The following is a 15,698-nucleotide window of genomic DNA, read 5'->3' as shown; positions in this document are numbered from 1 at the left end:
GGCAAAAGCCACGGAATTCTAATTAACGCGACACTCGTAACGATTTACGCTCGTGACATAAATAATCGAATCGATACTCTGCACCGCGTGGCTCGTTTAAATTCTAGCAAATTTTCCGAACAGCTACCATCAACGCCGTTGTTCTCGTTTGCGTAACTACGCTTCCTGTCTGACATAGGCTAGGTCCTACAATTTTACTGGTAACGTCAAGCTTTCGTACGTGGCAAGTGACTTTTGGATATTTATGAATATGGGAATTTTTCGATTTTTTAATCGAGAAATTGAGGAATCTGAGTTTCGAATTTGAAAAATTTGGAATTTGTGAATTATATCTGAATTATATCATTTCTGGATGAATTTGAGACATTTGAAAATTCTGGATTGAGGACTTTAAAAATGTCTAAATTTAGTGATTTAGAAACTTGAGATTTTCCAAACTTGGTGGACTCGAAATTAAATATTTAGAAATTGAGGATTTGAAAACATTAAAATTTTTAAATTGGAGATTTGGAAATTTAGGAATTTTTAGATGTGAGAATTTGAAAATTAAAAAATTGAAAAATTAGGAAATTAAGAAATCAGGAAATTAATGGATTAAGAAATTAGGTAACTAAGAAATCAGGAAATTAACAGATTAGGAAATTAGGAAATTAGGAAATTAGGAAATTAGGAAATTAGGAAATTAGGAAATTAGGAAATTAGAAAATTAGAAAATTAGAAAATTAGAAAATTAGAAAATTAGAAAATTAGAAAATTAGAAAATTAGAAAATTAGAAAATTAGAAAATTAGAAAATTAGAAAATTTGAGGATTAGAATGCTTAGAAACTTGTTAATTTGACAATTGTTAAATTGAAAGATGTAGAGATTCGAAAATACAGAAATTAAAAAATTTGAAAATCAGAAAATTCCGAAATTGAAAAAACCTCCAAGTCAAAATATTAATATTTCAAAAATTGATGGTAAGGAATATTGCAAAATCAATAATTTGCAAGTCTGAAACATATCAAGTTTTCAACTTTGAAAGAGAAGGAATACAATGGTATCTTGCAAGATAATGACCAGTGTGCATTTCATGTGGGTCAGATTCACCCACGTCCCTGTCTGTTACATCAATGATCACGCTAGCTAATTGGCGCACCCAATCAGACTCTCTAACCAGTTGTAATTTATCCACGTAACAATTACGTCGCGTCGAAGGAGAAAGGGGCATAACATGGGGCGAAGAGAATCAGAGGAGGACACGCTTGTTTCAGTTTCAACACTGCAGAAATCGGCCAATAGACGTGGCCAGAAGTGGACCTAACCGCAATTGATATACCACCAAGCCACGTGCGTTATTATGACGATAATGATGACGTTAGTACGTCCGTTACAAGCTAACTGTCTGCGAATGCATCGTAATAAGGTGTCAGGGAATATTCGGCACCGTTGCCAAATTCTAGTCCCTGGTCATCGAATTAGGACCGCTACAAATTTTCAGCATTTTTCATGTTTGAAATTAAAACGCCTGTTCAAATTGTAATGATATAATTTATTGGCTACTGACATGATATAGTACTACTGTATATCGTTATTAACACATGTTAATATCTTATGTTCCCACCCCTTGCTTTGGTGACAGCTTGCATCCGACATGCTCTGTATACAGTGATCATATGCTTTGTATCTCGACATAATTTATTATCACGATAGTAACAAATTGCTGTGTATATATCGTTATCAACTTATTTAGTAATAATTTTGCATGACCTAAGACAATTTTCCATATATGACATAATGCTATAGCCATATAAGTAAAATTTTCATATGTGGTCCTAATTCCATGGTCAGGTTATATACATATATTTACAATATATTACATATATTTATTCAAATATATACAATATATATTTATAATTTATATACAATAAATAATCACATATGTGCAATACACATTTAGGATATGTTAACAATATATACTCACATATGTGTAATACATGTTTAGGATGTGTTAACAATGTATACTCATATATGTCTAATACATATTTACAATATAACGACAATATTTATTTATTTTTCCATTTAACATACTCAAGCAATATTTGACACTGATGTTAAAATATACTCTGAAATTACAAATTTTTACCTTCAACAACAAATTTATGTACATAGGTAACATTTATATAATTAGTTTCTAAAAAGTATTAAAATACAATCTGAAGTTACAAGTTTAGAGATTCAATAGAAAATTTGCATATATAAATGATCTGTTCAACCATTATAAACGAAATATATCAATATTTTTAACACATAAGAAACTGTGCATTGTACATATACATATGAGTGTACACACATTGTTAATATATTATTAATATATCTATTCACTGTTACTATAACTGTACACATAAAGTAGACAATACATACAAACAGTTGACAACATATACATACAATGTATATGTATAATTACATATGTATACAATTACATGTATGTTCATACACGTTCCTATTGTATGTAGTCATATGTAGAAATAAACATATAAATAATTCATTACGAACACAGTTACTATTATACACTTTAAAATAAGCTAAATGTGGACAAAATTTGTTACACACAGTCTGTGAAATCCACACAACATAGTGCCTTTCACCTCAGAAAGAGAAAGTCGTTTAAACTAGTTCGGTTTCGTAACTACGAATAGATTCAACGTTGGTTCTGAAATCCAACGAGCAGCAAGCTAGAAACGAGACCAGTCTCCCGAAAGCTTTACTTTGCTGGCTAAAACATTGTCTCCTCGTTGTACGTTGTCGCGAAACTGGCGATCCGTCGCAAACTCAATTTTCGAGACATATCCAGAAGCTTGGGAGATGAAAGTTCGAGGACCAGCCTTCGGTTGCCACGCAACTGTCTTTTGGGAATTTTCAAATTTCGACCTGTGGCAATTTTGAAATCTGAGGATTCGTGAAATTTGGAGGATTGGGATTTCAAGATTTGTCAAATGTGGAGGGTTGGGATTTCAGGATTTGTAGAATCTGAAGTGTTAGGATTTGAGGACTTCAGGGATTTGAAAAATTGGAATTTGAGGACTTGTAAGATCTGGAAAGTTAGGATTTGAAGATTTGAGGGATTTCAGGATTTGAGGGATCTGGGCACTTGACATTTGAGGAGCTGTATCTGGGGAGTTAGGATTTGAGAGTTCGTAGAATTTGAAGGGTTGGGATTTGAGGACCTGTGGGATCTGGAGAGTTGGGATTTGGGAGTTTGTGGGATTTGGAGTGTTAGAATTCGATGACTTGTAGTATCTGAAGAGTTTATTAGGATTTGAGGGTTTGTGGAATTTGAAGGGTTGGGATTTGAGGACCTGTGGGATCTGGAGAGTTGGGATTTGGGAGTTTGTGGGATTTGGAGTGTTAGAATTCGATGACTTGTAGTATCTGAAGAGTTATTAAGATTTGAGGGTTTGTGGAATTTGGAGAGTTGGGGTTTGAAGATTGATAATTGTAGAACATTACTATTAGATAATTACAAACTTCACTACAATATCTATTCAAAATATCTAAAAAATTGTGTAGTAGTACATAGGTAACTAAAATATGTGGAAACGAGAAGACTGACACTGAAGTTTGAAAATTCAAAGATTTAAGTCCGTGTAAAAAGAAATTTATAATTCTGTAATTCTATAAATCAGTGAATCTCTAATTTTATAAATGCATATATCCACGAACTCTGAGTCCATAAATCCACAAATTTGTTAACTAAAAAATTGCAAAAAACGCAGTTTCCAAAAAGTTTAATCTTCTCTACACATTTCGCAACAAAAATATCAAATCTCCGATTGCAAAACTCTCCAGTCGCGTTCCATTCGTGAAACGCTCTCCAATTCGCTGCAGTCTCTCGAACCATAAAATAATAACCTGAACCAGTTTCTCGCCGCAACACCCTTATCAAAAGGTCGCAAAAGGGAAGTGGATAAAATTGAGCAATTCCGTTCGATCGATATCGCAGTTCTCGAAACAGAAAAGATCCAAAGAACTGCTTTTCGCCGGTGGTTGTAGTTTCTGTGGAGCACGCTTCCTCAGGGGAGGGCGAGATTGAAAAGAAGCCGGGGGTCCACGCGATGCGTCGGGGCAAAGTAGCTTTTACCAGCGCGTCCGACCATATCCGGACCTATTCTACTTGAGTCAAGGAAGAGAAAAAAGGAAGAGGGTGGAAAAAAAGGCAGCACGCGACGCTTCGACAGGGAAAAGAGAGATGTAGGTCAGTTTTCTTGGGGCAGGCCGTATAGGTAGGCTGCTCGAAATAATTTAGTGGCGATCGATGCCACCTTGCTGAAAATAGAGCCGCCTAGTCGCGGGGGATGTAATACCACGTGACAATCCACCCCTTCTACTCTTACTTGACGTGTGCACACGTTACTAATGGCAATCTCCCTTTCTCTCGCACCGTCGCTCAACCCTCCGTGTCCAATTATGTTGACATCTAGCGCCCGCATTCTCTTCTATCTGACTCCACACGCAAACATACACATACTGACATAAACTTGTGTTCTCTTGTGTTGTGTGCGTGTACGAGTTTTATACACATTCCCCGACAAAAAGATAGCTCCGTTTTTTTCTAGTCTCACGCTTTTTAACTGCAACTGTCGCCGTTAAATGCACCGTTATTTTTAAATTGAAAATATGCAAAGGTAACAGTAGGTGATCAGTTTTTATAAAACATCAAAGACAAGGTTTTTGGAGACTGCGCACTTTTGAGGAAAGGGACGGATGCAACATTTGTCAGATAAATTTTGTAATTACTTGTGAAGTGGGCTTACTAATGACGAACGTCTACATTCATGAATGCAATGTATTGTTATATTTCTATTTTGTTAATGCTTTTTTTAAGAACAGCTATATATATGATATATAGATATATGGAATAGTGTATAAGATATATAGAACAATTGTATATAACAGAAATATAAAACTCTAGGAATATAGGTATCTTGGAATCCAAGAATCTAAGAATCTAAGAATCTAAGAATCTAAGAATCTAAGAATCTAAGAATCTAAGAATCTAAGAATCTAAGAATCTAAGAATCTAAGAATCTAAGAATCTATAAATCTAGAAATCTAGCAATCTAGGAATCTAAAAATCTAGAAATTCAGAAATGTAAAAATGGATACATCTAAATATCAAGAAATCTAAAAATGGCTGCATCTAAATATCAAGAGATCTAAAAATCAAGAAATACAAGAATCTAAAAATCTAAAAATCTGAAAATCTAAAAATCCAAAAATCTAAAAATCTAAAAATCTAAAAATCTAAAAATCTAAAAATCTAAAAATCTACAAAACCAAAAATCCAAAAATCTAAAAATCTAAAAATCTAAAAATCTAAAAATCTAAAAATCTAAAAATCTAAAAATCTACAAGACCAAAAATCCAAAAATCTAAAAATCTAAAAATCCAAAAATTAAAAAATCTGAAATCCGAGAAATGCACAGATTCATAAATCTAAAACTGTGTCAACGTATAAATCCAATAATTCGAAACCATCAACAGTAGAAATAGACTGTGGCAACCAAAATTGTCTCTAAACACAGCATGCATCGAAATCCGTATTTGTGTATCATTTATACAAAAGTAACAACGCGTAAGCAACGAAAATATAAACAGAGAATCAACGATAAAGGTAACGGCAACATCGACTTACTTTCAGCAAATACCGGAAAATTCGCGTACACGGATATTACCCAGATATCAAAACGTTTGCTGGCAACTCTGCAAACACGGAGGGAACGCAAGTAAATAAGCGTCAAATAATGTTGATGTAGCATCGTAATGTAGATTGCATTTTAAGCTGGTCGCGTACCATGTCACGTGTCTCTGTGTGTTCAACGTTGATAAAACAACCGCAGATACACGGAGGGATGTGACCTTAGGCGTTTATCGATCCCTGTAAACCTATCAATGGCCGAATACATAGTGTCAGTCGTCGTGAGACAGCTGAAATCCATCGTGATTCCGTCTGATCTGTGACGATCGATTTCTACTTGAAATGTGACCGACAAATTCCAGGTGTTCCACCTTCATCGGTTTCCCAATCTATTTTCTTCTCATCGTAACACCGCTGACATGACACTGTGAAATTGCTCTTATAATTTCATACGACATCTTTTATATCGTAATAGAGATTATCAAAAAATCAATTGTAGAGATTATTGAGAGTTTAGCCGATGTTTTTATAGAATTATCGATTTTTCAGCTATAACTACGTCTCGTTTAAATTATTTTCTAAATTGCAATTTTAATTGCACTACTGTTAAAAATGGAATAATATAAATAACTGAGGGTATGGTTTTAAAATCTTGTTATTTTTAATTGACTGCATCAGTTGTAGTTTTATATGAACAAATATATTCACTAATTAATAGTAACAATTTGGACTTATTGTTCGACTTGATTGAAGCATACTGTGAAATACGTTGAATGTACGTAAAACAAAATTTATGTGATAACTATATTTAATGTTATTATACTATACAATAATAATAATGTATACAGGGTGGCTCACCACATTTTACCATCTAGATTTGCGTCATTATTATTACTCATAGCAAACAATGTTTCAGATGGAGTTGAATGGTTTTGAGAGGGGCATATGCTAGTGATATATTTTCTTTGTAGGTGGATGTGTAAAGGACATATGCCCCTCTCAAAACCATTCAACTTCATCTGAAACATTGTTTGCTATGAGTAATAATAACGATTCAAATCTAAATGGCAAAATGTGGTGAGCCATCCTGTATACACTTATATGCTCTAACAGAGTTTTCCACAACAAAATAAATAAATAAATTATGTACCTAGTTGTTGGCTATTCTACAAGATATTAATAGCGATTTAAACATTATTTTGCTAAGACATGTGCATGCTAAATAATACTCTACATACACATGGTACGAGGGAACGTACGTATTATTGATGCTGCCCTTGCGTATAACTTGTAAGTGAACACCAACCAACGCTTAAGACCTTCACAAGATTATACAAGATTGTATAGGCTAATGTCCCTGACAATATACGCAAAAATTGTTAAAATCGAAGGATGATTCTTCACCACGTAATTAACATTTCACAGAAAGAGTGACTCGGTATGAACACCATATATCATTAAATCATGTGAAACAACGTGTTTTGAAATGCGTCGTGCGGTACTATAATCTGCAGAGAAACTCTGGAAGTATCAATTTCTATGCATCAAACAATGGGTCTAAATAGCCCCAGCCGCAGTGCACACAGAGAGCAATTGTGCCATTCAAACACCCAAACGTTGTCAGCTGAGGTCTCACTGTATGTATATCTTACACCCCTTAGTCATACAAGATTAACTTGTGAAGCGCATAGGTTACCTGAAACAACATATGGTGCAGCAACTCGCATAATTCCATCGCGTTGCTGTAAGTATCGTTAAACCGCGAAACGTGAGCATCCAACCTTGTTACAGTTACACAGCGTCTTGAGAACGTGCTTCAAATGAATAACTAATCACTTCATAAATACTACCAGGTGGATTAAGGTAATTAGGCTGAAAATTTAACTTAACGTTCACGTACGGATTATTCCTTTTCAAATTTTCAGGTTTATTCATTTGGATGGGTATAACAGATGAGGAAGTGGGTTTGAGTTTTTGAAATGTGGAATGTACGGATTTTTGGAATATGGTGTTTGAATTTGGAAATTTTGGATTTAGGAATTTGGGAATTTGGGAATTTTGGATTTGTAGATTTAGGAATTTGGAAACTGCGAATTGGGGATTTGAATAATTTGGAAATATAAATACTTGGAAGATTCGAAGTTTAGTAATTTGAATATTTGGGCAATTCTCTTTTTTCGATACTTGGAAAATTGGAAATTTAGAAAAATAAGAATTTAAAAACTTAGAAATTCAAAAAGTTGAAAGTTTGTAAATTACGGAATTTGGAAATTTGGAAAATCGGAATTTAGTAATTTGAATATTTGGAAAATTCAGACTTTAGAAATTATGGAGCTTGGAAATTTAGAGAATTGAAAAATAGAAAATTTTGTAAATTAATTAATTCACAAATTTATAAATTAAAAAGTTTGAAATTTGAATACATAACAATTTGTAAAATTGAAATCTCGCTACAATATACACTTTCCGTGATATCTTTTACAAAATAACAAAAGAATGGTTATAAAAGATGTATCTAACGTTTTACGTAGCCATAAAAAATTCATAATTTGTTAAATGTTTGATGTAAGACGGAAAAGATTTAGGAAACGATAAGGAAATATAAAAGAATGTGAAGGTAAAGAAACACTTGACTTCGACTGGTCCAGTTCCGGCGATGGAATTAAGTGGCACGATTTTTCAATTCTGAGAGTCTTTTCGTGTATTATTAAAATGCAACGTTGCGGAAGAGTTATGGAAGCAATGAATATTCCCCTTATATAATGACTCTGAAAAATACTTCTCCCTGGACGCGTACACATTTTTTATGACCGCAATCTTTCGCCGTGGGTAACTAAATAATGCACCCTGGTAGAGCCTCACCCTTCATCCCTTCGCCCCTCTGCACGCCGTTCCCTCATCTCTTATCGTATTATCCTTGTCTAGATAATTTTCACCAACTTTCAATTTCCTTCCCCTCGCTACATTTTCGTGGGTTTTTCAATTAACCGGTTCATTAAGGAAGTTATTAAAATTATTTGTTTCCTGTTTTAATACCAAAAATATTTGTTATTCGTATCGGCTGTATTCATAGTATTATGTGAACCGATAATCGAAATTCGTTGCAATATTTATTGCATGTTCATTGTATATTCAGTGCACATTTATGTACACGATTATAATAAACAAAAAATATATAATAATGATCGCTTTGTAATTATAATATCAATAACAAATCTTCAAACAACTTCAAAAATAAATGGATGCTGAAAGTCGGTTTTAATATTAATTTATACAGATATTTTGAAATTTAACGAATTCTGTTATTGTTTACAAAAAACAGGACTAGTCATAAAGTATTTACTTTCCTATTCTTTTTCTAAAAGTTCGAAAACTGGAATTCGGAAGTTTCTTTTCAACGTCAACTTTCGTATAAACCTATCAACAGATTAATCGAATCTAGGACGTAGAATTTCCGAAAGCGAATTTACGTTGCCCGACGAGCGTGTTGCTTCGTCGTAACTTCCTGTTCCCCTCGGTGTTCCACAATGTCGGATAACGAACAGCAGTATCGGGACCGGAAGCGGCACGTGTCTGCACGAAAGCTCGTAGCCGTTGAAAAGAGCCATCCCTTTGACCGGACGTCAAAAGATTCGAGGGGATTCGAAAGTTTCGCGTCGCTCGAATAGAGAATCGATTCCCTTCGATTCTCCCCTTTTCCCTTGTGTACGTGATTTAATATCGAAAAATTATCCCGAGCCGCGTTGACCTACGTCGGGGTGGCAGCTATCGGAGAAGTCCCGGTTGCAGCAATGGACGGGATCTCGTTCGTTGAAGGGGTGGTTCAGGAGGAGGGGGTGGTTGCTGAACTTTCGTACGAGGTCGCAGTTTCATCCGATATTAAGAAACTTTCCATCGGTTCTCGTACTTTCGTAACCGGTCGAAATGAAGTCCAGATACCGCGCAACAAAGATAGAATCGGGTTCTGAGAGGCTCGCAGAAAAGGGTGAAAAGGGTGGGAGGGTGAAACGTGGTTTGTCGAACCGGGACGAGAACGAATGAGGATCGCCGACGGTCCATCATTAGCGTCTAGGTCCTAGATAGATGAGCACAAAACAGGAAACCCTCCATATCCAGTCAGACCCATATTATTCAGGGATACTCTTCGAGATGCTGAGATAAAATCCGTCGTAACATGTCGGAAAAAATCAGTAACATTTCGTTCATTTGTTACGTGTATTTTCACAACGAGGAGTAATTAATATTAACCCACTGTAATTAACTATAAATACTCACTATAATTTTGTCCACTATATGTCCTATTTTTGAGAGGTATACCTGTTACGTCTTTTACGTATACAGTTACTCATTCATATTTAAACACAATACTATTCATATTTATTTTGCGAGTAGTTAATTACTTATTTCACAGAAAGATTGTGGATTAAAAATACAACTCTCTGCTATAATATTTAGTGGAACATTTTAAGCAAAATGCATTTGCCTCATTAATTGAAGCTATTTCATAAGTCATTTCTGAGGAAAGTAGTTTAATTATAGGTTATAATTAAAATGTACTGGCTCATAGAAACGAATTTAATCTTTTACGCTCGAACGGTGACTCACATTCATCGGTTTAACACAATTCAATATAAAAACTTTTTACCTAAATCTATAGTTTTATGTGCGCTGCGAAGCAGAAAATATGGCGACTAGAAAAATAACTTCAAAAACGTTGAATTTTTTCACGTAGAAAGTTTACATATGCCGCTAGTAAAAAATACCTTCAAATGCAAGTCAACGTTGCTATTGATAGTGACAGTCGTTTCCCTGATCAGCTAAAAAAGTGAATGAATTTCTTATCGGATTCAGGGACATCCCGTTTTACGCTTCATTAACGATTTACATATCAAAAGTGGTATCAACTGAGATTGAAATGCAAGATCGGAACAATTTCAGAACGATCGCTATTGATTCGTCTAACTGATGCAGGATTAGCCAATAAGCCTAATGGAAGACGCTCGTTTCCTCCTATGTCCGTTCAAACGGCCTTCCTGACGTATTCATGATCGTGGAATATCAGCTGACGCACGTAATATACCTTGGCATCGCGGACGAGCGATCATTTTCGAACAGAATTTCTGCCAAGTGAATGTTGTTTACGTTTCCTGGACCCAGTTACGTCACTGTTGCACAGCTTCAGCATCCCCATGTAACTTTCTGCTTGTGTTTTTGACATTGATGAAAGCAGAGAAACGGCGCACCGATGCAGATTGCTAATTAGAAAATTTCCCTAACCATCTGAGTTTCAGCGATATAATGCTGGTCGAAGTAGAATGACGTCTAAAGGTAGAATCTGTTGCTTACAGCTCGTTTTGCAGTGTCGGAAGATGCATAAGTTTATGGTAAATGATGTAAAAATAGATAAAAACACTTTCTTTAGATACTTAAACACAGAAAAATGTTGATCTATTTCATTTCTGTTTATTATACTTTTTAGGGTGGCTTGAAATTTTTAGCTCAAAATTTTGGCTTCTTAAATCAAAATTCTCTGATTTAAGAGAAGATTTGTTTTACACAAAATTTTTTTAGAGGAGAGTGAAAAGAAATATTGAGTCGTAACTTTTATATTGATTTTTCGCCAATTCTGATTCATAATTATATAAGCAGAATTTCTGGAATCGAAGGTTCGGATTAAGTTTTACGAGGAATACGGACGTCGAATAATCGCGGAGAATGAACGAGGAGGAAAATTAAAAGCATAATTATGCAAGATTCTTATTCATGACCGGAGGTATCCGCCGTCTGATATCTTATTATCCGTAATTCGAGGGGCTTAAGGTAATCCTCTTTCCTTTCAATAAGTTTCGCGAAATTTTCCGATTTCTTTTCGTGCGCCTCGCAACCTAACGAGGCCGGTGAATTCGCGTAACTGGAATTATAGCTTGCACAGCCCGAGGAAAGTTATCCGTTGTTCGTGAGGCCGATTTAAAATGTATCCACCAAGCGTGAGTTACGAAGTTAACTGGGACGGGCTTACGTATAAATTATACCAGCGAATCGAATCCTTCGGTTTCGAAAACGCGAACTGAATACAACTAATTCTACGTCGAACGCTTCTGCTAAACTTTTTCCTCCCCGATACAAGATTCTTACGGACTGCCGATTTGTTTCGAATTTTTATCTCATAACTCCTTCGTATCTTTTCCATTTTTTTTACACGATTTCTTACTTTCTTCTGTATTCTGGATAAAGAGGGAGGGTTAATATCAACGGTTATTATTTTTATTTTATTTTATTTTATTCGTTGCTTTTGGAAAAGTACTTGACAATTGTACTTAATTGTACTTTACTATTTTTTTTTATTTGTACTGTCAGTTCACAATTTCAATTACGTATTTTATAACTGAATCAATAGTTATCCATGATTGGTTTCTCTGAAAATATGAACAATTTTTTGGAAAGGTACAATTTGGAGGACAGACAGGAGAAATGTATACCTAGCGGTGGTGCATTCTTTGAATAACGCGTTTGTTTTTCAAAATTAAGAAATTGAGAATTATTAACTCGTGTTATTATGAAATGAACAATAGTGGCGATTATTAACTGCAAGGGAATTTGTTAAATTTTTATGCTAGAAAATTTTTTAGTTGCCAACAGTAAAAATATCATCGAGAGCAAGGGGTTAAACGCTCTTAAAGAAGGTCATTTTTGTATCGCTTAGAAGATGAAACACAGTTTAAGGGGGAGTTATACAGAGGATATAGAGGCAGGAAGTCTGCAGAATTGCTACGCCCCTGGGCAACGAAGAGCGAGCAACTTCTTCGGGTGCAAGTTTCTCTTCGTCGATTCACGGGCCACGTGTTGCGGATATACGACATCGATCCGACTGGCAGTCCTCAGACAAGACAAACGTAACTCGAATTCCGTTTTCTCTGTGATCAGAAGTATGATTCGAACTTCCATTCGGCACCAACAACGCGATGGAATCCTGTTTTTCGCACACGGATCCACTACTTCGGGGCGTTTCGTTGTTGGATCTAACTTTGATTGGAGGAGGAAAGTTACGTACCGAGTTCGTAGCTTCTTGCGAGAGATATCAATGTATAATGATTCAATCTTCGTAATTACATTTATTAACTCGTTGACTAGTCTGGTGGTTATGTATACATTGGCGTATAATGTGGCCTTAACTTTCAAGTGAAAATTAAATAAAAAACTGTATAACCTTCTATAAATCTGAATTCAGGTTTGCATATGTCGTGTCATCACGTGGAGAGTGCAGAATATTTTTTTACAAAATTTTGCAGAGGTAGTCCTGATATTATTAGATGGTTTTAGAGCAAGTTTCGTAGTCATAGAAATTGAAGAACTACCACAAAAGTCACTTTAACCAGTAATTGCTTGTGAAATTTCGCCAAAATTATTTCAAGTTAGATAGCAGTTTTTCTAAATTCCAGTCATAGTTTCCTACTAAACAGGAAACTTAGCAGATCATAAATTCGAAAATTTCTAACTTGCAAATACCTATTAATTTCTCTAATTTAATGTAAGAATTTAATAATTTTATAATTCAGAAAAATTAAAAGATTTAAACCAAGAAGTATCCTTATTTGTTCAATGTAATTCATATTCAAGTACCATTTTACCTTTTCATCCAAAATTTAGCAAAAGAAAGTAGTTATCATATTCATATAAATATTTAAAGTATTTAAAAGTATCCCATATAATCAAACAGATCTCTAGAACAATAATTGTATCAAAAATTCATGTATCAATTCATTACAGCGGAGAATTCAATAGAGCAAAAATCGTAACTATCCCCAATTTGGTGGCAATAAATTATGCATACCACAGTAATTCAAAAGTTTCTCGGCACTTTACATAATACAAGTACGATTTTATATCGTGGATCCCTCGAATTCATTGTTCTACGGCAGTTAGATCATCTCGGTTCTCGCGAATGCTAATTCAATCCGCGAGCGAGCAACGTTATTCCGTAATATATTCGCGGAGATTCTTGGGCATAAATCCCACGACACGGAACGAGCTTCCTTCCCGTCGCTGACAAATGTTTTTTTCATTCTTCTGTCGGCTGGTTATCGGCGAACGTGCCGGAAATTTGGCGAATATACGACACGGAACGTTTCCCAGTAACGAGACGAACGCGCGCGGGGGAAAAAAGCTCGCGAGAGAAGAAAAAAAGAAAACAAAATCCCGTTACCCTCATATTGTGCCTTCGGGCTGTCGCGAATATAATAGAGTTTTCTAGGACAGACGGGATGCTGATAGTTCGCGGCATTGTGCACTTTTGCGCGTTACCCTGAACGGAACGCTGCACGCTGTTCGAAAATCCTCGAGCTACTCGAAGCGGATTCTCGGGAGAGTTCTAAATCATGCGTGGGCAATTATGCCCGCGAGGACGAATACGCGGCTGGGCACATGTGCAAACGGCGGGTTAAGTATTTAGTAATTTGAATGCGTAATAATTTTCAAATTAGTAAATTGCTAGATTCCGACATTTTTTCATTATGAAGCTATTCACTTTTTAAAGTTTTGGTTTCGAAACTTCCGACATTTTTACTTTTCTAAACTTTAACTTTGAAATTTTGAAAAATTTAGATTCCTATTTAGATTTAGATTGAAATTTAGATTCCTATTTTGAAATTTATATAGTCTTAAAGTACAAAATTTTATTCTTATGAAAATACTAATTTTTCAAATTTTTAGAATCGTGAATTTCATTTTTATCTTTTTAAAATTTCAACTTTCTGAATTTCAAAATTTCTGACAATTTTTCGGTTCCCATTCTGAAACTTATACATTTTTAGAGTGCCAAATTTCTTTCTTATGAAGTTAGTAATTTTTCAGATTTTTAGATTCGTGAATACCGACATTTTTACTTTTCTATTTAAACATTTCTTATAATTTTTTCGACTACAAATTTTTGACTTTATAAATTTCTTCATTACCGAATTTACAGATTCCGAAATTTCTTTATTATAAAATTCGTAATTTTTCAAACTTTTAGCTTCATGAATTCCGATATTTTTTAAGTTTTTTTAAATATCAATTGTCCGAATTAAAAAATGTCAACTTATAAAATTTTAAGTAGTTTCAGTGTATTTATTCAATTATCAGATTTCACAGATAAGGTGAAATTTCAGGAATTCGAAAGTTTCACACTTTTATTAATCATATAAATTTGGAATGTAGGTCACGGCAGCTAGGTAGCTGCATTTATGATGAAATTATGACTTCTCGGATTGAATATTAATTTTCTTGCATTTTGATCACCTCACTGACTTCTGCGATCAAATTTTTATTTCATTGATGCCTGATTATCACGGTGAATTCTCTCATTATATATTTACTCTATTAAATTTTCACTTTAATTATTCTTCACGTTGTTTAAAAGATGATTATTTCTATTTCAACTTTCAAATTAAAATTTAAATTAATGTCAGATAGAAATAAAGTCTAGTTACAAATTTAATTTACATTCAAATTCAATTTGAATTAAGTTCAATTTCAATTTTGTATAATTTTCATTGAAACTCGGTTCAAATTAAATACAACTTGCATTGTTTCGGTTTAATTTTAGTTCACATTCGATTCAATTTCGGAACATGTTTAATTCAAATTCGATTCAAATTCGATTCAGATTCGATTCATATTCAATTCTTGTTCGATTCTTGTTCAATTGTTGTTCAATTGTTGTTCAATTCTTGTTCAATGGTTGTTCAATTCTTGTTGAATTGTTGTTCGATTCTTGTTCAATTCTTGTACAATTTTTGTGTAATTCTTGTTCAATTTGTTCAATTCAGTTGTCCTTCATTATTGAATACCTATTTCAAATACAGTTCATATTCAATTCGACTTGAATTTAAGTTTGGTTAAAATTTATTTAAAATTCAATTCAGTTTTAATTCAAACTGAATCCAAATGTAACAAATTCAATCAAACCTAATCCAATTACAGTTGTACTACAAGTGCATTCCAAGTTGAATTCAAACACATTCCTAATTCAATACAAATTTA

The 15,698-nt window shown here is 34.2% G+C and overlaps 1 protein-coding gene across 4 annotated transcripts in view; it reads left to right on the top strand.

Moving 5' to 3' along the window:
- LOC100876889 (dystrophin, isoforms A/C/F/G/H) overlaps nt 1-15,698 on the top strand; it is a 758,772-nt gene that overhangs the window by 372,178 nt on the left and 370,896 nt on the right. The window lies entirely within an intron of this gene.

This window comes from Megachile rotundata, chromosome 9, assembly GCF_050947335.1.
Source record: "Megachile rotundata isolate GNS110a chromosome 9, iyMegRotu1, whole genome shotgun sequence".
In the NCBI taxonomy this organism is placed as follows: domain Eukaryota; kingdom Metazoa; phylum Arthropoda; class Insecta; order Hymenoptera; family Megachilidae; genus Megachile; species Megachile rotundata.
This window is presented reverse-complemented; position numbering and strand designations above follow the sequence as displayed.